At 39.9% G+C, this 23,159-nt stretch overlaps 1 pseudogene; it reads left to right on the top strand.

The window, feature by feature from the left end:
* The first annotated feature begins 20,730 nt into the window (after window positions 1-20,730).
* Window positions 20,731-22,200, top strand: LOC114082826 (E3 ubiquitin-protein ligase Mdm2-like; annotated as a pseudogene).
* Window positions 22,201-23,159: the final 959 nt, after the last annotated feature.

Genomic DNA, 23,159 nt, shown 5'->3' with positions numbered 1-23,159 from the left:
CGAGCCGGTGCCTCCCAAATGGACATGTTTGTGACAACTAAGAAAAAGCAAGGGCCTCATTTTTCTGAATTTTAAATGAAAGTTCCCTGTTTTTCTTCCAGCATCAGCCTTACACTATTTAAATGAGTGTTGCTTTAAGATGTGTCTAAATATCTGAAACTAAATTCATTTGTAAAATATTCTCTGCTATTTCTGAATTTATCTTTTCCAATATAAGTGTAGGGGAAGAAAGTCAAGATTCCCTTTAATTCTGATGATATTTATTAAAATATACTTGGTATGGCTGATATAATAAATTAGCATATTTTTCAGTCTTATTAATATGAAGTCATCCTGACCAACAATATAGTGGATTTCTATGTGTGTTTGGTTTTCACTTTATACTTTGAAGAGTTTTTATTTCTTCAAAAAATTATTCATTCTTTGTCAGGTGCTTAGCCACTGGCTGTGTAGTTAATGAATGGTGCTGTATGTGTAGAAGAAGGGGATGGAGCCAAGTTTCCATCAAAGGCTTTTCTCCCAGTAAATCAGCAAATGCTGAGGCCTCAGTAGACAGTGGGTGCCTGGTGTATGTCTCCTTGGTGATCAAGTGAACAGTGTGCTCAAGAAGAATCTCTAGAGCAGCGCTAGAGCCTGTGTGAGCTCTGAGGCTGCAGTGCATTGTATAGGCAGATTCTGCTTTGCATTCTCTCTTCTGATGCTGAAGTCTATGGATTACCTCATTCTGCATATTCTGTTGCTCCTGGGAGGAACTGCATTCTTTAATAAAGATTTTCTCCAGGGTGGAGGTAACAGCCAAACTATGTGAATACAGCAAAGATTTAGTCTGAAATTCCTCCTATTGAATGATACCTTAGACCCTTTGCTGTTCATGTCGATAAGGAACAGTATAGCACATGAGGGGATGTCAGCATCACCAGTCATTGGGAAAATACAAATCAGAACCACAGCATGATACAACATCACTCTCCACTAGATGGCTCCCATCAGGATGATATTGTGTGGTAGTGAGAATGCAGAGAGATTGTAACCTGTATGTATTGCTTATGGAAATACTAACTGGTGCCACCACTTTGGAAAGCAGTCTGGAATTTTTCCCAAAAGAGCTACCACATGGTTCAGAAATTCCTCTCCTGGTCATCTACCCAAGAGAGATGAAAACATGTGTCCACAGAGAAACTCCCACACAAATGTTAATAGCAGTATTATGCATGATTTCCAAGAAGTTTAAGCCATCTATGTCCAACAGTTATCTGGAAATAATTGTTAAACAATTACTGATATCACAGAAAAATTTTTATATTGATATGTGTAAAATACACATATGACTAATAATTGTCTTTATGTGAACATTAAACTGTAATTTAATGTTCTTAATTAAGAGATGAATCACATCTCTTAATTAAGAACATTAAATTACAGTTAAAATTACAACTAAGTAATACTGGTTTGATACTAATTTTTTTAATCTGAGAGTGACAAAAATCTAAATTTAGACAATGGTGATGATTGAACAACTATATAATTATATTATGGACATTGCATTTTACATATTAGAGAGATGGGCTTTATAGTATATAAATTATATCTCAATATAACTTTTGAAAATATTTTAAAATTGTTAATGAACCTTTATTCTATTTATTTATATGTGGTGCTGAGAACTGAACCCAGTGCCTCACATATGCTAGGCAAGCGCTCTACCACTAAGCCACAACACCAGCCCCTCAATATAACTCTTTTATAAACAATATGAAAGGGGTTCACTGTCACTATCCCTTTAAAGTGTGTCTATGCTCTGGAAGTCAGACTCTTAGATATAGATATAGTTGGGTCTGCCATGGTTACTATCTTTGATTGTCATAGGCAGTCGTGGGAAGATCAGTTTCATAAGAAGCCAAGGGGAGGTTTTTGTCTCAGTGTCCTGTGTATCTGGAGCACTGTGTAAGCATTCATGCTGACATCCCACGTTGAACAGTAATAATGACCCTCATCCTTAGGGAGTAAGAAACTGATGTGACTACATTTTAAAAAATAAATAAATAACAGCAGCTTCTATCTCAAGGCCTGTCCTAAGGAAGGGGGTGTGACCCTTGTCCTTGGAAAAACCCACAGAGCACTCCTAAGCACATACCCGCCCTGCTGAGTTGTTTGTCTGTAAATAACCTGAGAGGTCTGAGGAGCCAGGTGTCCCTGACTCAGTTAGGCTAGGTGAGGACCTATAGCAACCCCCCTAACAACCTCCAATCAGCATGAGACATGGAAAATACCTGGAATGCCAGATGACCCCCAAGTAGTTTATGGTGGTTGATAACATGTTGGGAAACCATGTAGTTTAGCACGAACACCCCTCGTAGCCTAAACCAATCAGTTCACACAAATCCCCCTCTTGTACTAACCAATCATCCCTACCCAAATTGTTCCCGCCATTGAATGTGCTAATCAATGTTAAGAGTTGTTGTTTGATTTTCTCGTGCTGTGGAATGATTTGCTGTGTGATGTTGTCTTGCATAGAGTATCCCCCCAAAACCTATAAAATCTCACTGAACAAAGGACCAGGACTCACTCCCTGGGACCACTGTGTTGGGAATGGTTGTGAGTCCAGGCTCGAGCTTGCAATAAAGACTCTTGTGTGATTGCATTGGATTCAGCTACTGGAGGTCTATTGGGGTCCATGAATCTGGCATAACAGGAGCAGGTCTGAGATTGTGGGGTAGGCTGTGTTCCCAATGTACTGAGAACCCCAATTTGGGGAACAGCACCATGAATTTCCTGGTACCAGTTTGTATCATAGATACTAACACTGTTGCTGTTTCCAGTGCAGATAGGGGTGACACTGTCCTACAGACTCTGATACTGGGGCTTCCTGGCTCAGCTCAGACTGCCCAGGGGGTGCTGAAAGAAGATGCAGAAATACACAGAAATGAGTCTGGTTATTGCCTGTATGATATTTCCCAAATGAAAGGAAAAAAAATCAACCCTGGAGGACCCCCATGATATCTTCTGCTTTTCAAAGTCAGTCACCTGAGCAGAGTGAAAAGGAAGAAGAGAGGAGTGTAGGCCATGGTAGAGGTTCCTGCAGAACTCTGATTCCTGAGGACCCGCAGCTGTTATCAGAGCTGCCAATGTCTCCTGTACTTATTTCCCCACTAAAGGAGTCTGGGGCCTTCCATGAAAATTATGCTCCTCCCTCTGGATGGCTTCCCACACCCAGAGCTCTGAGTCCTTTCTGCTTGGGGCTAGGCAGAACCTGTCATGAGCCTCCCAGGGCTGAGATTCAATAGTTGGTTTGTTCTGAAGAACTCTGTCTTTCAGGCCATCTGGATGGAGGAGGTGACTGATTTCCAGCTGGGCAGGCTCACAATGCCCTCTTCTGCCTTAGGGACAGATCTTTTCAGATGTTAGATGCACCCCAGTGGACCCTGGAGAGAGACTCTCTTCCCTGCTTTTCTGCAACTATACCCTCCTCAAAGAAAGGAACCATTTCACCACCCTTGAACCTCCTTCACAAGCTGCAGACCCTTATACTTGGCTAAATGCTGATTTTAGTGATGTGCCCCCACCCCAAGCATTTTATAATTCTGGCCTTTCTTTCCACTGTGGACTTGTTCTGGAATCAACACACCAAAGACAAAGGAAAGTGATTGACCAGCAAAAAGCTTTTAGCTGGGAAGGACTGGAACCTGGATTTCCCTTATCCTTTGCCCCATTTTTTACCATGACAGGTGGATATTCCTTCCCTTAGCCCTCCTCCATCCCCTTTTCTCATAAAGGATGGGAAACATGAAGTTATTCAAAGATTGACCCTCACTATAAGTGAATGAGTTTGGTTTGTCTTGTAGTGGTTTAGCTCTAAGGTATACTAGGGATATCCAGACCTTCTTGAATACAGGTTAATATCCTCAGCCTAAAATAGTACTAAAATGCTGATTATGTCTAAATGTTGGTGTCACTTTGGCAAATAGAACTGGAATGCATGGATAAGCAGAATCTGAAGAGAAAACAAAAGGAAGAATTCCAGGTACAGTGCACTCTTCTATATGTGCAGCTGGGTTAAAACAGATTGGGAGGGAGAAATAATGGATATTTTACATCTTCCTCTAGACCTGGTCTAGACTAAGGTTTGTGAGCAAATCTGGTTCACAGCAAAGATTCCAATTCAGTTTTGTTGTTGTTCTTAATGAGTTGAAATTAACATAAAACTAACCATTTTAAGGTATGTAAATCAGGGTGATTCATGATGTTGGGCAATTACTTATCTCTTCCTAGTCCTAAAACTCTTGCATCAACTAGAGTGGAAAGTACATACTCACTGTGTTAGCCAGTTTTTTTTTTTTTTTTTTTTTTTTTTTTTGTGGTTGTTGATGTTGTTGCTGCTGTCTTGACAAAATATTTGAGAAAAACCAACATACAGAAAGAAAAGGTTTATTTTGGCTCACAGTTTCATCTATGATCACTTGGTTCCATTCTGTATGAGCCAATGGCAAGGCAGGACATTATGGCAGGGAGCAATGCTGCTCATCTTTTGGTGGCCAGGAAGGAGAGAGAGAGAGAGAGAGAGAGAGAGAGAGAGAGAGAGAGAGAGAGAGAGAGAGAGAGAGAGAGAGAGAGAAAAGAACTTTTATAAAATAAAACCCCTCTCCCCAAATCCTTTAATCCACAAATCTATAAATGGATTAATTTATTGATTAGGTCAGAGTCTCATGATTCACTCATCTCCCAGTGGTCCCACATCTGAACACTGCTGGGATGGAGACTGAGCCTTCAACATATGAGCTTTTGGGGGACATTTAAAATACAAAACACTATACCCATTAAGAAATATTTCTTCACTTCCCCTCTCTTCAGCCCTTGGTAATCATCAATCTAATTTCTGTCTCTGTATTTACCTATCCTTGATAGTTCATTTAGCCTAATTTCCTCCTGGTTCATCTATATAGGAAGGTTTTATTGCTAAATTGTATTCCACTATATGCACACATCACATTTTGTTTATCTATTAACTGATAAGCATTTGGGTTCTTGATTCTTTTTTGGCTATTGTACTATTAATCTACAAATATGAGCATACAATTTAAAAATGTTTGCTTTTGGCTATGAGGATTGAATATGGGGTACTTTATATTGAGCTACATCCTTAATTCTTTTTATTTTTTATTTTGAGATAGGTGTTAGGTAATAGCTAGCAATGAGCAGTGAAATGAAGGCAAGTTTACAAGTGTTCTTTAAATTACTTTAGGGTCTTCTTTATACTTCCAAAGTAGGTGAGAAAGCAAAGGATGATAGTAAATTTGTAGAACATAAACAAAAGCAAAGGAACTAATGTGAAAATACATCAAAAGAAAAGGATTAATGAGACTAACTCTTGACAGGGTCCACTGATGTCCATGTGAAATTAGGAATTATAGCCATAAGTGTCTCTATCTGTCTGGGAAGAGAGATTCCTTTAGTAGTACAAGCACACTAAGGTAACTTCTGAACAGCTAGTGACCCCAGTGTTAAATTAACATGGGATTGACTTACAGATGAAGCCCCCCCGGCCCACCAATAGCATGGCCACCATGACAGTTCCTGAGAGGACCAACTAGAGTCAAAAACTCCTGATTGGCAAAGAGTACAGAATGTGGTCCCCAGTTCTCCTGATAAATATGAAAGAGTAATAAATTTGGAGACAGCGTTGTCTCCTTTGTTATTCTCTGCTCAGAGATGGCCCACTCTCTCTTGAGGGTGCTCTCTGTTTAAGCCTCACTTTGCTTTCACCTCACTTTCACTTATAATAATGTTCTCTTGCATGACTTTTGGTGTCTGACTTTAAATTTTCTTTCATCAGAACACAAGAACTGAGGTTTGGAGCTTCAGCTCATTGCTTTTCTGTGACACAGGGTTTTGTTAAGTTGTTGAGGCTTGCCTCAAATTTTGATCCTCCCACCTTAACTTCCTAATCCCCAAGATTATAGGCATGCATCACCATCACTGGCTGTGTATACAATTTTTTTATTTGAGGGTATATTTCCAATTCTTGAGAATTGTACCTAGAGTGGTAATGTTGATTCACATTGTAATTCTGTTAATTTTTTGAAGAAGTGCTGTCAGGGACTAGAAGGAAATTCTCCTTCAAAGATTAGCCTGACATCCCCCTGGGAGACATCCTGCCTGGGAGGCATCCTGCAGCTACCTATCTCCCTGGAACATCCTGCGGTTATCAGGATCATCAGACATCTTGCACCTGGCAGTTTTACCACCCACATCCAGCAGTTGTTGATTAGAGAGCTTCCCCATCCCCAGCATATAAATACCCCTGTGTGAACAATAAAAGTTTGCAGCTTGATCAGAATTTTTGTCTTGCTGTCACCTTTCTTGTCTCTTGTCCCTTCATTCCTCCCCATCTAGGTTCGCTGCCCACGTTGATGTGTCCTGCCAGATGGGACATTTGGCGCCCAACGTTGTGTGCCCGAGCCTTTGACTGAGAAGGAACGCTGTCCTCCGGGAAGACTTGGCCAAGCGGGAGCGCGAGATCGCCTCGGCAGACACGACCAAGAGACAGATCCAGGAGGAGAGTGAGGATGACACAAGGTGAGTGACCCACCATGGGACAAGCAGTTTCGTCACATGAGTTGTTTTTGTCAGGCCTCAAGGAGGCCCTCAAGACACGGGGGGGGGGGGGGGGGGGGCGCGTGTTAAGAAAAAGGACTTAAAATTATTCTTTTCATACATAGGAGAATTGTGTCCATGGTTTCCCCTTGAAGGGACCATTGATGGTAAAAGATGGCTTAGAGTAGGAGACTGATTATTATGAAGATTATTATTATTATTATTATTATTAAGATTATTATGAATGCTTTGGCCCAGAAAAGGTGCCTGTTCCCACCTTTTCTTACTGGAACCTAATTAATTCAGAAAAAAAAAAAGCTTAAAAAAAAATAAAAGAGAGATTTTTTGGCCTTTATGTTCTAGAAGTTTGTGCTAGGATAGTGAGAAAAAGGGAGAGAAAATGTGATGTTTACCTGGAGAGAAATAAGTTTCAATTTTCTATTGTTTTTGTCAATACTCAGAAAGTATGTACGGACCTTTTTACTACATGATTGTCCTATGAATCAGAATGGCTGTAACTCAGCCGCTGGGGACAAGAGACTTTAGCCGCTGCTGCTTGCTATGGGGTCCTAGCCCCTGCGGCCAACAGTGCTTTTAATCCTTGAATTACTTGACCTAAATGCCAAACACAGACTAACTTAAGATCTGATGGTAATGCTAGTGTTTGCTGCTAAAAAACCTTTGGAGCACCCACGTGCCACAGAAAAAAGTGCAGGATGTACACGAGCTGCAACCACAGGTCGCAGAGACAGAACAAGCTGCTACCGCAGTAGGATCTTGGCCAGGCGGGGGGAAAAGGCAGACAAAATCAATCAAAATGCAATCGGCTAGGAAAACTTTTGCCCCCAAAATGGGCAGCGGACTCCATGTTGTTTGCATCACCATGGTAACCATGGGGTGACTGGCCAGAAGAGCAGGCTTCCTGGTCCCACCTCCCACACTTCCGATTGGTTCTTCCACAGTCACTCAGACAGGACTTCTAGTTCCGCCTTCCAGCCACTAATCTGTACTACTGTGTTTCAGATTTCTACGGGAGCTGTTCAGAGCCTGTATTTTTAAGAATGCCTACCTGTAAATGCTAACGAAAAATATCTTTTTCAGACAAAATTTAATTCCACAGGTTTCTATGTTGCAGCCCTAAATTTAAGTTAGTTCTGAGTTAAATAACCTGACTTTTCTCTATAGTTGTGTTACTAAATAATGTTCTATTGATGAGAGATATCAAACATGCTTCTTTATATTTTACTTTTAATTTTGGAGGTTATGAGGATGCATTTGCTCGCCACAGGAACAAAGCCGGCAATGTTCCTGTGATGACCAAAAAATCCTTATTCTCATTCCTAACTATAAAAAATAAATATGTATACTCAACAAGGATTTTATTTCAGTTACATCAAGTGATGTCACATAGAAGAGTGCACTCCTAGTTAAAAATAAAATGGATCCAAATATTTTAAGACCACGTGGTTACATAAAATTAATACAATTATAAGTTATGTTCTTATTCTTAATATATATATTTTTTAGATAACCTATATTTGTTAATCTATAAAATAATTAGCACATGCCTAATTGATTAGTTGTTTTTCTTCAACAGAAAACCCATAGTTTATGTTTTATATTTACATTTATCAGATACTCTGTCTTTTCAGTTACAGATATTTGAGATAAATGTGTTTACTATAAATTTGCTTTTAAGTGAAAATACAATCTTCAAGTAGTTTCTAATTCTCAAAGTTACTGTTCAAACTCATAAGATGATAAATAATTATAATTATGTCTACAAAATATCTAAGGATTTTAACTATATTTTCATTGATATCTCTCAAAGCTCTCCAAAATTGTTCTGCAACTTGTACACCTGGGCATACCCAGGCAATGCATGTCTCTTGTTATGCGTCAGCCTCAATTTGTGTTAACAAGCAGGGAGAACAATTTTTTGAAGCCACCCTAACTAAAACTCAGGCAGCAGAGGGGACCACTATTCATTATACCCCCCTCCTCTTTGACCGGGGAGGAGAAGGCATATATACCAAGTTACAGTCAGCTGGGTGCCAAGGCACTGTTGGTAAACCCTCCTGCTGGCCCATTAAGGCCCCTACAGGGGTCTCTGATGGTGGAGGACCCACTGATGCTGTCAAGCATTTTCAGATAATCAAACTTTTGAAACCCCAAATCCCTGAGCTCACATATCATCCCTTAATGCTGCCTAAATCCCAGCTCCCAGATTTAGATACCAATACATTAGATATTTTGGAAACTACCTTCTCCTTGCTTAATAATTCCAACCCCACCCTTGCTGGTGATTGCTGGCTTTGCATGACAACAGGGGCAATCATGCCTATGGCAGTTCCTATTAATTCTATCATAGACAGTGATAATACATGCCAACCTGGATTTCCTTTTAAATTACAGCCTATAGGCACTTTTACATCATGTCTTTTAGGTGCGATGCAGAATAATACCTATGATATTGATGTTGGAGTTACTTCCTTTGGAAATTGCTCAACAGTAAAAAATTATTCCTCACCCACACCATCTCTTTGTCCCCCCAATGGCACAGTTTTTATGTGTGGAGGAAACTCAGCCTTACCCAGGCTTCCAGCGAATTGGACCAGTGGCTGTGTTCTTGCCTTATTACTCCCTGATATAACTATTGTCCCAGGAGATGAACCTCTACCCATTCCTAGCCTAGACACCTTAGTCAAAAGACACAGGCGGGCAATACAGGCCTTACCACTCCTTGCCAGCCTTGGAATAACAGCTGCTGTGGGCACAGGTACAGCTGGCTTAGGCATAGCTATACACTCTTACCGTCGCCTATCTCAACAACTTATAGATGATGTACAAACTCTATCAGGAACTATTAAAGATTTACAGGACCAAATAGACTCCCTGGCAGAAGTGGTCCTTCAAAACAGGCTTAGATTTGCTGACAGCTAACCAGGGAGGTATTTGCTTGGCCTTAGGGGAAAGATGCTGCTTTTATGCCAATAAATCAGGCATAGTACGCACTAAAATTAAGCAGCTTCAAGAAGATCTAGAAAAGAGAAGAAGGGAACTATTTGAAAATCCCCTCTGGACTGGGCTTAATGGATTTTTACCCTACCTTCTTCCCTTATTAGGCCCTTTGTTGGGTTTGCTTTTAATGGTGTCCATAGGACCCTGCATTATAAACAGGCTGGTACAATTTATTAAAGAACAGATTAATATTTTGGCCTCTAAGCCCATACAGGTCCACTATCACCATTTGGAGATGGAAGACCGCGCTGCCAACATTTAAAAGGATGTTCTACCCTTCTTTCAGGCTTATTTCTTAAAGTTTACATCCCCACAGATCTCTCTTTCTTATATAAAAGTATAAGTAACAGCTCTGACCAACCATCTTCTGCCCTTGCCATAAGGGTTCGCTCCTCCATGTGCCCCTCCGCTTGGGGGAGGACTCACCCATGGAGTGAGGACGTTAGGCCATAATGATGGAGGGTGCAGGAAGGACTGCAGGAGGATGGATCCACGGATCCCAAAACCCAAGACCTCTGAGTGACACGCTCTGGTGCATGGCGGTTGGCATGCTCCCCCCTCAAAGCCGTCTCCTCCAAAAACATGCCAAGGCCACCACGAAATCTCCTAGTGAAGATGCTCGCTCAGATCAGGAGATATTCTAAGGCCTTCTAGAGGAACAGAGCCTCTATCACCCCCTAAAAACATGGCCGGTAAAGTATGGTCAAATATTTTATATAAGAAAGGGGGAGATGTCAGGGACTAGAAGGAAATTCTCCTTCAAAGATTAGCCTGACAGCCCCCTGGGAGACATCCTGCTTGGGAGGCATCCTGCAGTTACCTATCTCCCTGGAACATCCTGCGGTTATCAGGATCATCAGACATCTTGCACCTGGCAGTTTTACCACCCACATCCAGCAGTTGTTGATTAGAGAGCTTCCCCATCCCCAGCATATAAATACCCCTGTGTGAACAATAAAAGTTTGCAGCTTGATCAGAATTTTTGTCTTGCTGTCACCTTTCGTGTCTCTTGTCCCTTCATTCCTCCCCATCTAGGTTCGCTGCCCACGTTGATGTGTCCTGCCGGACGGGACAAAGTGCCATTTATTTTCTAATTTGGGTAAAGCATTTTACATGGACAACTGCCAAGTTTGGAGGTTCCAACTTCTTTACATCTTTGCTAAAACTTGGTATGTTTCTTGTTTTTTTAAAAAAAAATTATAGCCAAACTAATGGGAATGACATGGTACATAATTATGGTTTGAACTGCATTTCCCTTATTACTGATTATTTTGAGAACTTTTTCATGTCTTTCTTTGTCATTGTACATCTTGTTTAAGAAAATTCTGTTCAAATACTTTGCTAATTTTTGTTGTGTGTCTTCCCTTTGGTTGCTCAGTTGTAAGAGTTACTTGAATGTTATAGATATTAGAGCCTTCTTAGATAGGTAATTTGCATATATTTCTCCCATTCCTATATTGATTTTTCATTTTATTGGCCATATCTGTTGATGTGAGCATATTTTTGTTGTTGTTGTTTTAATTCTAATCAAGTCATATTTAAATTTTTTCCTTTGTTATGTTTTTTTCTTTTGGTCACATCCAACAATCCATTTATATACCTCTTTCTTAAAATTTATCCCTATAATTCTAAGGGTTAATTTATAGTTTTCAATGTTGTATTTAGGTCTTTAATCTGTTTTGAGTTAATCTTTAAAAATGGTGTTGAAGTGGCACCCCCTTTCTCTACAGAAAAGCCCTCTTCACCATGGCTGATTTTAAGACTGTCATCAAAGGAGTCTCTGCGAAAGAGTCCAATGTAGATAAACTTCCCATTTTCATTTCACCCTGTTTACTTGGCCACTGGCCGAGAAGATACCAGCACTCCAGGTGCTGGACACCCCCTTACTAGTTTTCACAAAATATCAAGTATAGTACTTTGAAGAAATGTGCAAACAAGGTCTCTGGCCTTGAGCTGGGCTTCACAGAGATGTCTACATTTTTAAGGTAAGTTACAATTGGGCTCCATGGTAACAGCTGGCAGGGGGAGGAAAGAAAGGGGCGAAGAAGCTCTCCCCTTCTCAGGTGTTGTCCTTGAAGAGTTAACTTGCCCAGAACAGTGAAAGAAAAATCTGCTTTTATGTGAACTTCTGCAGTCTGTGAACTTCTGAGCCCCTCCCCTTACACACTGGGTATAAAAATTCTGAAACTCCCTGAACCCCGAGGATTGATTACAGCAAAGGCTGCACCCTCTGAACCTGGCTGCAGCCAAATAAAACTATTTCCTGCTATCTTCGGTGCCTTGCCTGTCCCTACAGCAGTGTGAGGCAGGGGTCTAAATTTATTCATTTTTTGTGTGGAAATTGTTTCAACCATATTTCATAAAGGGCCAATAAAATATTTTTTAATTATCATACATATATGGTGACATTATTCAAAATCAATTGACTACAGATGTGTGGACTTAATGACATGTCTGTCCGTATGCTTGTATCACACCCTTGATTAGTGTAGTTTTATAGTATAATTTGGAATTGTGAAGTACAAATTGTCAGACTTTTTTTTTTCTTTTGTAAGATGATTTTGACAATTGTTTTTTTGATTTTTGTTTTTGTTTTTTCAATCTCATACCATTTTTGTGGTCAATTTTTAAATTGGTGCACAAAAATGGAAGAATTAGAAGAACAACAAAACAGAGTTTGATGGGGATTATATTAAATCTCTTTGCTGCTTTTAGAGTATTTCCATGCTTAACCACACTAAGCTAATAATACATGAATAGAGGCTGTCTTTCCATTTATTTAGGTCATATTCACAAATACTTTGCAGTTTTCACAATATGGGTTACTAATTTCTTACTCAATCTGGGTTCTTTGGAGAAGCCAGGAGAAATACCTCTCAGATAAGCTTTTTGCCCTAGCAAAAGATGAAGGTCCTTTAAGAGTAAAAGGAGGGCTGGAGATATAGCTCAGTTGTTACAGTGCTTGCCTCTCATGCACAAGGCCCTGGGTGGAAAAAAAAGAGTAAAGGGAGAAAGGGGAGGGTTTTAGTTAAGGAGTAGGAATACTATTAATAATAATAATAATATAATTTTAAAATTATTATACATATATGACTTCTTGGGGAGGGAGTTAGGTCTAGCCTAGAGCTGAGTGGTCACTTTTTTGATCCTTAATGGGCTTTTAAGATTAATGCTCTCTTTTTTGTCAAAGTTAAACCTGTAGTCTGAGTTTTCTAATATGTGGCAAAACTGTGTTTGCTGTAATCTGAACCATGTGATTGGAAGATAGCCATTTTGACCCCTATACTGTAGGCATTAAGACTGTTCTCAGTCTTAATGCCTACAGTATAGTGGGTGATCCAATCATAACTACAGAACTTTCATTTTCCCTATCTAATTTTAAATTAGTCAATCATATAGATTGTAATCCCAAACTTCTCCTATCAGAGCAAGGGCAGTGCTGTGTTAGGGTTAAAGACTTGGGGGCAGACTTCCTACCCAGTGTGCTTGCTTGCCAGATTTTTTTTTGTAGCACACCCTTCTGAGAAGTAAAGTTTGCTTTACCAAGTGACTTTTGAGTACTATCTGCTTTCTTTGTGGCACCCTGATATTTCTAACAGGCTGGTTCCAATCAGAGTCAGAAGCAGATCAGACTAACAGAAGGCTGGTGGGTGGGAATTTTAGTAGGGCCATATATTACAAAGAGAGGGTAGTGAGTCTGGGGTGAATAACAGATCCACAAACTGTCCTTTTTGGCTGAACATAGTTTTGCCTGATTCCAGCAGCTGCCCAGGTCCCAGATGTTTGCATAACTGGCTAGGTGGGTGTCTGCTCTGGAACAAAATACTGGCTAGCCAAGTGGATTGTTTTTTCAGGATTTGAGAAGGTATTTGCCTGGTTAAGTTTATTCCTTAGCATTGGGGATGCTATTTTATATTAAAATTGAGCCAGAGATACCAGACTGGATTATAAAATAAAATTATAAAAATATTATGATAAAAAAATCAGTGCCTGGGGAAAGGTTAATTTCTCCCTTTCCCCTCTGCTGGTCTCTCTTCTGGGAACCTAATTAACCAGGAGTCCCTATCTATTGGGTTACAAATGGCTATATTTTGGAAGCCTTAGGACTCTCTTTTGATATGTAAACAATTCTGTGACAAGCCAGCAATAAACAGATACCTGTGAAGTTTCTTCTTACTTTGTAAACCTTCTAGGAATGTATTTACATAACTTAATTGCTAGTATAAATTTTAGGTCACTATGCTAATCAACTGCTGTCTAAAATATAACCTTGTAGGCTTAGTTCCTAGCTCTTAGGAAGATAAACCCAAGTCATCTGAATTACTGCTGCCTGGGGGAAAGGACACTTCATGATAATGATCTCAAGTATTTTACTGTCTTTGTTCTTCACCTTTGAGCTACTGGTCAAAAATTTCTGTACATGGTCCTTGGTCTTGAAGGTCAAGAATTCTACCCCACCAATGATATATATAATTCTACCCCACCAAGGAATTTGTCTAAGGTCTTCAACATCACCTATGGATTACCTGTTTCTCATTTTTTTTCCCTTTGTATGTTTGGTCAATCTCTTATTTCTTTTTTCATGGGTTGGCTTGATTATTTGCAGTGTTAATGGGTAACTTTTGATGGTTTTGACAAACACTTTGAGGATGAAGCTATTTAAATCAAAGGAGCTCTGAGTCAATTAAGACAACTGGTAGAAATGACAATTTTCCAAGAGTTGTCAACCTTGTTTAAAGAGTAGCCACACTTCCTGTATTATTGTTTTTGTTTTTAGTTTATTTTTTTCTCAAGATTTGTTAGTATGTTTTTTATACATAAGCCTACCCAATAATATATTACCATTCCATCCCTAATTCACAAAATTATACCTACAATTTCATGTATGATGCTTTTCCTTCAACCATAAATTTAGAGATCTTTTTGTGTCTTTCTACACTGTTTTATTTTTAAAGATGCATAAAATTCACTTAATTAGATTGACCATTCTAACCTAAAGAATACTTATCTCTAAGGTTAGTAACATGTGACTCTACTTCCAAAGACATTTTTTCCCCCAAGATTTCAAAAATAAATTACTTCAATATTCATTCTGAAATTTACAATATATTTCTTCTTTTATATTTTATTTAGAGACAGAAACTTGCTGAATTGCTTATGGCCTTGCTAAGTTGCTGAGGCTGGCTTTGAACTTATGATCCTCCTGCTTCAGCCTCCCATGCTGTTGGGATTACAGGTATGTGCCTCTGCCTGGTTCCAACAATTATTATTGTACTGCAATCTAGGTCTCCCCTTTTTTTTTTTTATAATAGTGTTTGCTTTATATGTTTTGGTTATTCAATGTTGAGTACGTACACTTACAATTTTTTTTTAATATTTATTTTTTAGTTTTCAGTGGACACGATGTCTTTTGTTTGTATGTGGTACTGAGGATCGAACCTGAGCCGCACGCATGCCAAGCAAGCGCGCTACCGCTTGAGCCACATCCCCAGCCCAACTTACAATTTTTATCTTGCTGAATTGACACCCTTTATCATAATATAGTGGTGATTTTATCTGCTTTTACAGTTTTTTAACTTAATTATATTTTATCTGATGTAAGTAGAGCTATTCTTATGCTCATTTGGTTTCTTGAGAGGTGGTGGCTCCAATTCTCATAATGACAGCCTCTTTCTGATGCTCCAAGGAGATATTTGAATGATGCTCTGACCAGATCACCAGGCCATTAAGACCCCTGCTGAAGACACAGGTTGTGGTGATAGATTACACAAGGTTAAGGCCAAAGGCCACAGGATACCTAATATTAGAGAGAAAGTTACACCCTGTGATATTCAGGGGCCACTAAACATGATCTCCAAAACTGCTCAACAGTGTGAGTGAGGTGGGTGAGGGAGAGAGGTCATGAGGAAGGAGTCTCAAATAACTATCTTGTGAATACAACTGGGAAACACTGCTTCAAAAACCACTGGATAGATGTTCATTAGACTGCCACACTTTTCCCAGAAAAAGTTCACTGAAAACCTAGAAAGAGTCAGAATTAGTAGCAATATTTTAAGAGAAGAAGGACCAGGGTCAGTTGGTAATGTGGACGACAGTTGTAGAAGAGTCTTACATCAATGAGGACCCTGTTTCTTACACCCCAAAGCAGAATCTACTCATTTCAGAATCAATTCTGCTGAAATACTTGTTATGGAGCAAATAAATCCTCATACTAAATTGTCCATCCTCAGAAAACATATTTTAGCATTACTAGAGTTGAAGATACATAGTTTTACAACCCTACTCTGCATCAGGCTTGATAATCTAAGTGATGCTGTTTAACATATTCAATTTAGTGACTTGAACCCATGTAACCTAAATTCTCATAGGGTTTGTCCAAGTGTGTGATGGGTACTGTTCTCCAGGCTCATTTCCACCCCCTTCTGAAGGCCAGGAAAGCATTTGTTTTGGGGACCATTCTGAACAGGGAGAAAGAAAGTTAAACAGGTCAGAGTGAGAGCTGGTTCTCTTCCCTGTGGTTTATATTAGATCCATGGAAAATTGCTTCCCTGAGAAATGTTTCTGCTCATGTCTAGAAGAGTAACATCTCTAAGCTTTACACAGATAAATGTGTATAAGTGGTGACAACTTCCATAAGATGTTTAACAAAAGTTTCTTCCCTGATGGTCTATGAGCTAAACACATCCACCAAACTTCCTTGAGCAGTATATGCAATGACGACAGACTACAGATCCCTAGTCAGTCAGCTCCAGCCATGAGGACAGTCACCTGCTAGGGGCTCAAATGGATATCTAAATATTATGGAAGATTAAGGACATTGCAGCTGATCTATAACCAAAGATCCCAACACACCTAAGGGTCTAGGGTTTCTATGAGACTTAACATAATCCCATTACCACATGGCCAGTAAAAATTGCCCCAAACTGAGGCAGATGTCTCCCTTTCCCAGAACAATTCAGCAGGCCCATGCTCCCTAAAATCCCTACTCAGGAGAGAAAATTGTCCTCATTGTCACCATTTGCTAATTTAAAAAAATCACAAAATATGGAGGTGTTGGCAGCAAACAAGGTTTATTGATGATCTTTATAAGAATAGACTCAGCAAGGTTCCATAGCTCTTCTACCTGTTTATGAACTTAGTGAAAAGGAGATATGTGTGGAAGTTTTACTCTGGAAGAAATAACCTCAACATTCTCTATCAAAGAATAAATGGGTAAGAGGCCATGTGAAGAAGAGTTATGTGGAGGAGAACTCTCTAGCTACTAAGATAGATGCATGATCAAGACTGGATTCATTGCTCATAGCACTTGAAGAACTTGGGGAAAGTGGAGATTCCTGGGAGAGGCATAGACAATTGATCAGGTTATTGTCAGGTCAGGTAAGTCTGAGGGAGACATAGGAGTCACCCAAAGACTCTGTTGCTTCTACTATTTGAAACTGGTATAAAGGCCTGCATTGTACTATGGGATGAAAAGAGGAGCAGTGAAGGTGCCCCTATGAGCCATTTCCCTTAAATCCCATTCAGTCAGTTACTTGTGCAGAGAGAAGTGTGAGGAAGAGAGACCAAGCCAGTGCAGGGTGTCCCTATAGTTGACTTCCTAAGCCCCAAAGTGGGGACATAGCTCCCTGAATTCCTCTGATCCTTGTACAATACTTGTGTGGTGGAACCTCTTTATTTAAATATATACCCATCATTGAGTGTCCGAGATTCACTGAAGTCCTGGAATGAGCAGCAGATCCCATTGATGTGCAGAAGGAAGACTGTTACTGCAGGGCCTGACTCAGTAGGGGATGGATCCTGAGGCTGGGGGTTCCAGTACTTAGTGGAGGTCACGGACATAGTATCATGTCATAGTGGAGGAGACTCAATTTATTTGCTCAATATCCCTGGAGCCATAGAGACCTACTTCTTCAGCCTCAGGATAGAAGGACAATTCCCAGAAACAGGTTGGAACTAGAAGGTGCAGAGGAAGGTGACCTTATTCTTAGGATTGGTCTAGTGGACTCAGAGACAGACCAGAAGCTTCCAGAACACATATGTCTCTGAGTCAGACCTAAAACCTGGATTTGGCATTAAGGGATGGCCAACCTCCCATTATCTCAACCATCATTTCCCTGGAGGGAACCTGAGCCATAAGAACTGATTTGTGCCATGGTGGGTAGGATCTGAGTGAGAAAATATTAGCCAAAGATCAAATTATTATTTTTAACTGAGAAAAATAGTGAGAGATTTTCATATCTACAAGTCCTGTACAACAGGTACCAGCTGAATGACTGACAACAGATTCACTGAAGTCCTAGTAGTTATGCCCTGAGCTAGATGTGAGCACATTGACCAGCAGCAGTTATCACATCAGACCAGGTACACACAGGGGATATTTTAGTTTGACTTTCTTGTGAGCCTAGAGTACTGTGTGTTATAGCCACCATCCCATATACTGCAGTAAAACTCAGCCTCATCCTCAGGCTATGGCCCAGAGATGTGCAGAACACCTGCATTGGATGAAGTATCTTTGGATCCAGAAAAGCAGTCAGACCCTAGAGCCATGGTGTTTTTCTAATTCTGAGCAGTAGTGCAGGAGATATCCGGGAGGGCTCCCTGGCTTCCTTCCGCTGGTACCAGTATATGTAGAATCCACTAGCACTAAAGCCACTCCTCATGGTACAGGTAAATCTGGCAGATGCTCCAGGGGATGCAGAGAACAAGGACAGCTGAGTCAACATAGGCTGGGAGAGTGAACCGGAAAACATAAAGACACATGGATGATGGGGACAGGGATCAGAGTTAAACTGGTTGGCTATCTGAGCCAGTTACTGACACAGTCTTGGGGTATGTCCCATTTCTCTGACAAATGCTCCTACCTCCTTAGAGAGAAACACAAGGGGAGGGAGTCCAGGCTATAATGTATACAGCTCACTAAGGCCCAAGAGCAGGGTCGGCTGGTCACTTTTATTTTGTCTTCACTCTCCCAAAATAGGAAGGACTGGTCATGAAAATTTTATTCTCTATTGGTGATCTCTGCTCCACTCTGAGCACCAGCTACAGTCTGAGCTTGATTCCTTAGTCAGTGGCGGCAGAGGGTGTAGACTCAGATTTTGATGCAGGAGAGACACTAGGAAGGAAGAAGCTGCTGGGACCTTTCATAGACCTGGGAGCAGGAGACTCTGGCCCAGAGAGACACAGATGTTGAGTCCCAATTAGCAAACATAGGCCAGTTTTCCAGCCTAGCAGTTAGAGGGATGACTCAATAGTGGGTACCTACTGTGGAGACTCTGGGAAGACCCACAGCACCTGCTGCTATACACTGTTCAAACATCAGTCTCAGTGGAAAACACATTGGCTGGATAACCTGGCACTGTCAGTTTGTAGATTTCCATGGGCTACACCCCACTGATTGATCACTCAGTAGCTGATGTTAGTAAATAGCTTTGGCTACAGAGAAATTCCTAGACTCCTAGAGGCTCAAATGTATAGAATAAGATCTTTGTACCATATGAAGAGACTGCAGGGAGGTGAGAATGCAGAGGGCTCTGGAACCCAGAACTGAATAGCTCCTTCTATAGGGGCCAGGAAGTAGGGAACTGTGATCTGGGTCTGCACGAAGAGTGAGTTACAGAATCAGGATAAAGAGAGAATGCTGCATTCTTTTTTGTTGTTGTTGTTATTGTTGTTGTTCTACTTAGTTGTACATGACAGCAGAATGCATTTCAATTCAGTGAACACAAATGGGGTGCAACATTTCAATTCTCTGGTTGTACACATGTAGAGAAGCACCATTTGTGCAATCATACATGTACATAGGTTAATGAAGTCCACCTCATTCCACCATCTTTCCTATCCACATAACTCCTCTTCACTTTCCCATTTGCCCAACTCAAAGTTCCTCCATTCTTCCTAGGATGCTACATTCTTATTGAAGGTGCAATGTTCTCAGATGTATCAGTTTTAAAAATTATTCAGAGATATCAAACAGTGTGGGGTGCTGGACAATGGCAGACCACTCACAGTTCTGATGTCCTAGTTCTAGAATGATTATGTTGCCATTTCACCCTGTGCTTGTCCAGCTAGCTGCTTTCCTGACACAGAGGACTATGGATGGATAAGTGAGCCCAGCTCAAGCATGGGATCCTGAAAGATAAGTTAAATATCTACTCTCAAGGCACTTCCCCAAATAGCAAAGGGTCATTTCAAGGAGCAGATGAATGAATACCCCATTGACTGTGGCTGTGCCATTTCAACATGATTGAGACATGATCCTTTGAAAAAGGGTTTTGTTTGCTTGTGCATAAGAGCAATGAGATTTTTTTTTTAAATCTCATCTCACCAAAATAGCACAAAGACTAGAAACTCAACTGTCATTTAAACCACTAATCAAGCAAGTAAAGAAAAAAATCTGTCATTTTAGAATCATAATTTAAGTGCAGAAATACCTTCATTGTTTATATATATTTCAATTCAAAGTAAGAATTGGATTCAGTTTGAACAGGGAGCTGTTGTGTCAGTTGTTGTTGTACCAGTTTGAGAGCTATTGTATCAGTATGAGACCAACCTCACTTCATTCAACCAAAGTTTCGCACTGTGGTCATTGCATTTTCAAAGTTTTCTCATTAATTAATTTTTCTATACAACTGTTTGCATGACAAAAGTAATCTGCACTTCTCTCTTTTGCATTGAATGTTTAAATCTTAAATTTGAGTAGTACACTTCAAGTTTTGGGAACATGTGGGAGTTTATAATAAAAGATTCAGAAACTGGGGAGCTTGGCTTCTGTGCTGGCCTCTGCAGCCCTGTATTCCTGGGAGAAAATGGAGCCAGAAACTTAAATGGAGGGGCAGCCCTAACCCCTCTAGCCAAGTTCCTGTCGCTTCTGCCGCCAGGAACTTGCTTTCTTGCTGGACTTAGTGCGTTCAAGCGCCCAGTGGTCTGGGCTGTGAGTGGGATGGTCGTTGAGGCCCAAGTGCTCTGAGTGAAGAAAACTGGGGTGCCTTGAAGGACCCTCCACACCCCCCCCCCCCACCAAGCAAAAAGCCCCGAGTGTTGAGCAGTTGTCACTGGCGATTGAAGGTAGACACCTGAGGTCACAGATGTGAGGCACATTTTATGTACTGATCCAGGACAATGTGCAATACCAACATATCTGTGTCTACTGATGGTGCTGTAAGCACCTCACAGATTCCAGCTTTGGAACAAGAGACCCTGATTAGACCAAAGCCATTGCTTTTGAAGTTGTTAAAGTCTGTTGGTGCACAAAAAGACACACTATGAAAGAGGTTATATTTTATCTTGGCCAGTATATTATGATTAAACTATTATATGATGAGAAGCAACAACATATTGTATATTGTGCAAATGATCTTCTAGGAGATTTGTTTGGAGTGCCAAGCTTCTCTGTGAAGGAGCACAGGAGAATATATACAATGATCTACAAAAATTTGGTGGTAGCCAATCAGCAGGAACCATCAGATTCCAGCACATTAGTGAGTGAGAACAGGTGTCACCTTGAAGGTGGGAGTGATCAGAAGGACCTTGTGCAAGAACTACAAGAAGAGAAGCCTTCATCTTCCTGTTTGGTTTCTAGACCATCTACCTCATCTAGAAGGAGAGCAATTAGTGAGACAGAAGAAAATTCAGATGAATTTTATGGTGAACGATGAAAGTGCCACAAATATGATAGTATTTCCCTTTCCTTTGATGAAAGCCTGGCTCTGTGTGTAATAAGGGAAATATATTGTGAAAAAAGCAGTAGCAGTGAATCAATAGAGACTCCATCAAATCTGGATATTGAAGATGGTGTGAGTGAAAATTCCAGTAATTGGTTGGATCAGGACTCAGTTTCAGATCAATTTAGTGTAGAATTTGAAGTTGAATCTCTTGATTCAGAGGAAATAGCCTTAGTGAAGAAGGACAAGAACTCTCAGATGAAGATGATGAGGTATATGGAGTTATTGTGTATCAGGCAGGGGAAAGTGATATGGATTCAGTTGAAGAAGATCCTGAAATTTCCTTAGCTGACTACTGGAAGTGTACTTCATGCAATGAAATGAATCCTCCCTTTCCACCACATTGCAATAGATGTTGGAACCTTCATGAGAACTGGCTTGGATGTGCCTGATGGTTAAAAAAAAAAAAAAAAAAAAAAAAAAAAAAAAAAAAAAAAAAACTATAGCAAATGATTCCAAAGAATCATGTTTTGAGGAAAATGATAAGATCACACAAGCCTCCCAGTCACAAGAAAGTGAGGACTATTCTCAGCCATCAACTTCAAATAGCATTATTTATAGCACTCAAGAAGATGTCAAAGAGTTTGAGAAGGAAGAAACACAAGACAAAGAAAAAAGTATGGAATCTAGTTTCCCCCTTAATGCCATTGAACCTTGTGTGATTTGCCAAGGTCAATCTAATGGTTGCATTGTTCATGGTAATACAGGACATCTTATGTCATGCTTCACATGTGCAAAGAAGCTAAAGAAAAGGAATAAGCCCTGTCCAGTGTGCAGACAACCAATTCAAATGATTGTGTTAACTTATTTCAACTAGCTGCCTTGTCATAAAAGTAGAATTATATATTTCTAGTTATAACCCTAAATATTTTGAGCTTATGGATTTTATTTTTATTTACATTTATAAGGGCAAGAAACCCAAACTAGCTTCCTCTATATTTCTTTGTAATGGTAATTTACCTACCTTGGGAGGAAAAGTAGTTAGTATGTATTCCCTTTTAGGAAAGTTTCCCCTTCTGTTTATATTTTATATTTGGGTTTTATCCAATTTACATTGGATATATAGCTCATTCTTTACCCTCACCCATCATTTTAAATATTTTCAACTCTCTTAAGTGAGAAGTACCTAATTTTCTTTTCTTTTCTTTTTTTTTAAATATAAGGCATTTAAATGCAACTTACTTAGTACTTTTCATGTAAGGAGAAAAATATGTATAAGAAACATAATATTTAAATTTTAGATACTCTGTGCTGGGTGTGGTGATCCACACCTGTAATCCCAGTAACTGAGGCTGAGGCAGAAGGATTGCAAGTTCAAGGCCAGCCTCACCAACTTATTAAGATCCTGTTTCAAAATTAAAAATAAAAAGGGCTGGGGATATAGCTAGGTGGTTAAGTGCCCCTGGGTTCAGTCCCTGCTACCAAAAAATAATTTTAGATACTCTGAAAGTTTCTGATCTTTTTCATAAGTTCTTTTAAAGTTGATAGTTATATTTGGTGCTATGTAAATAAAAATGAACTCATTCTGCAGCCTCTGTTATATGTAGTAAGATGTAGATAGTAATGAGGTCAGTAAAATGTGGAGTTGTGAGAAAATTGTATTGTTTCCTATAAGCTGAAAAGTGATTCTAAGACACTTTGAAACACCTTTTTTGGACTAGGTTATGTGGTTCTTAATAGATTCCTAAGTTTCAGAATTTGGCTTAAGGTTTGTTTTAGAAACCAGTGAATTCAGAAGTTTGGTAAACAACTGTTTATTAAAACTAGTTGGAAAGGTTGTAACTTCTCTTTGAATCATCCAGAAATTGTGCATCACTTTTCTTCAAG

The sequence above is a fragment of the Marmota flaviventris genome, chromosome 1 (assembly GCF_047511675.1).
Source record: "Marmota flaviventris isolate mMarFla1 chromosome 1, mMarFla1.hap1, whole genome shotgun sequence".
In the NCBI taxonomy this organism is placed as follows: domain Eukaryota; kingdom Metazoa; phylum Chordata; class Mammalia; order Rodentia; family Sciuridae; genus Marmota; species Marmota flaviventris.
This window is presented reverse-complemented; position numbering and strand designations above follow the sequence as displayed.